Genomic DNA, 2,110 nt, shown 5'->3' with positions numbered 1-2,110 from the left:
AAAAAAAAAAAAAAGAAAGAAAGAAAGAAAGAAAGAAAAAAAAGGAAAAAAAATTTAAAACTAAAACAAACCCCTGTTCCCTTCCCTCTCCCCCTGCTCACCATCCCACCCCCTCCTGCTTACTGGCCTGGCATTCTCCTACACTGGGACATAGAACCTTCACAGGGCCAAGAGCCTCTCCTCCTATTGATGACCAACTTGGCCATGCTCTGCTATACACATGCTGCTGGAGCCATGAGTCCCACCATGTGTACTCTTTGGTTGGAGTATTAGTCCCTGGGAGCTCTGAGGGTACTAGTTACTTCATATTGTTGTTTGTCCTAAGGGGCTGCAAACCCTTCACCTCCTTGGGTCCTTTCTCTAACTCCTTCATTGGGGACCCTGTGCTCAATCCAATGGATGGCTGTGAGCCTCTGCTTCTGTCTTAGTCGGGCACTGTCAGAGCCTCATAGCTTTAAGTGTCTTAGACTTTTCAAACACTACTTTTAATAAGGGTCCTTTAATGCTTCAACCTCCCTTCTAGCCTACCACCAACCAGAGGGAGTGAAAAATAAATGATTAGAATATGGGGGAAGTGGATTTTTTCAGAAAAAAAAATTTTTTTTTTGAAACAAGTCTAATCTGCATTGTCAGATATATATCAGCAGTCCACTTAGTGTTAGGATAGAAAATCAGCAGTGGTGGCATGAACCATTAGAAACATCAGGATTCTGTCCAATAGGTATGAGTTGCACAGTGACCAGGACCAGCAGGAATGTCAGCAGTTTTCTGCAATGTCTGCCATCTCAATGAAGTGAAGAGCAATGAAGACGACGTGAGACCGATGAAGTGCTGTAAAGGGCCCCATCACTGTCAGATGAGTAGCATTTATACTCCCTCCAGGTATCACATGGGCTCCCATGGGTCTTTCCTCACTATGTGAGCCTATCTAAGCAAAGGTCTGCGTGAGTCTGATGTCACTCTGCCCATTAGGCTGGAGTATGCAGAAGCAGCAAGTAGTCCCCAGAATACTGCCAGAAGGTCTTTGGCCTGTTTCCTTCTATGACCTCATGACAAATGGTGGCCATTAAGAAATGGCAAAATAGGAGAAGGGGGAGGGGAGAAAAAAAAAGAAATGGCAAAATGTATCAAACCCATCCAGCCTTGTCTACCACCTGTTGGTCCCTCTTAACATCATGCGTCCTTTCACATGTGTGCCCCAGGTAACCATCCTTTGACATAAGTGACTTTCTAAAACATCCACAAGTTTCCACTTCATACTCTCCTTTATGTTTCAGAATTTTCCTTTTCTCTAACATGTTCTATACACAATGAAAATAAATATAAGAACCATCACATTTTAACTAAATGGCTTATGTACAATATAGTCAAAAACATCTAACAAAATTTTAAATTTCTATCAATATACAAAAATTTAACAAAACCTTTCAATTTCTATTAATATACAAAAATTAAACAGAAACTTTATATTTCTATTATTGCACAGTAATTCAAACAAAATGTATTTGTTTCTGTCAACATACAAGAAAGAAAACAAACCTAAATTCTATTAATATATAACAATTAAAAAACCCTTAAATTTCTATTAATATCCAATAATTCAAACAGAATGACTTTACATTTCTATTAATACACAAGTTTAAACAATAACTGTAAATATCTTTTAATGCACAATAAAACAAAATGACTACCTTTCAATCATTATAAAATAATTAAAAAACTAAATTTCTATTTACTACAATTCAAAGAAAATGACTTTAGAGTTCTATCAGTATACAATAATTAAACAAAAGCATAAAATTCTTATTAATATGCAATTCAATTCAAATAAACGACTTTAAATTTCTATTAAAAGAAAATATTAAACAAAAACCATAAATTTCTATTAATATTCAATAAATCAAAGAAACAACTTTGAATTTCTATCAATATACAATGATTAAAAGAACACTAAATTTCTATAATCTACTATAATTCAAACAAATGACTTTATGTTGTCTCCCAGTGGGTGCTCTAGACCTGGGATGAACAATTATCTGTGGGAGCAAACAGTAAGGAAAGACACAGACGCCAGGTAGAAGTGATAAGAGAGCGCTTTACTGTAATTCAC

At 36.1% G+C, this 2,110-nt stretch overlaps 1 long non-coding RNA gene across 1 annotated transcript in view; it reads left to right on the top strand.

Moving 5' to 3' along the window:
- LOC116082147 overlaps positions 1-2,110 on the top strand; it is a 9,659-nt gene that overhangs the window by 4,875 nt on the left and 2,674 nt on the right. Inside the window, exon 2 of the long non-coding RNA XR_004115185.1 lies at positions 722-882. This is a non-coding gene — a long non-coding RNA (uncharacterized LOC116082147). The remainder of the gene's footprint in view (positions 1-721; positions 883-2,110) is intronic.

Source organism: Mastomys coucha, unplaced genomic scaffold, assembly GCF_008632895.1.
Source record: "Mastomys coucha isolate ucsf_1 unplaced genomic scaffold, UCSF_Mcou_1 pScaffold11, whole genome shotgun sequence".
Classification (NCBI taxonomy): Eukaryota; Metazoa; Chordata; class Mammalia; order Rodentia; family Muridae; genus Mastomys; species Mastomys coucha.
The sequence above is the reverse complement of the archived record's forward strand: the minus strand, read 5'-3'. Positions and strand labels throughout refer to the sequence as shown.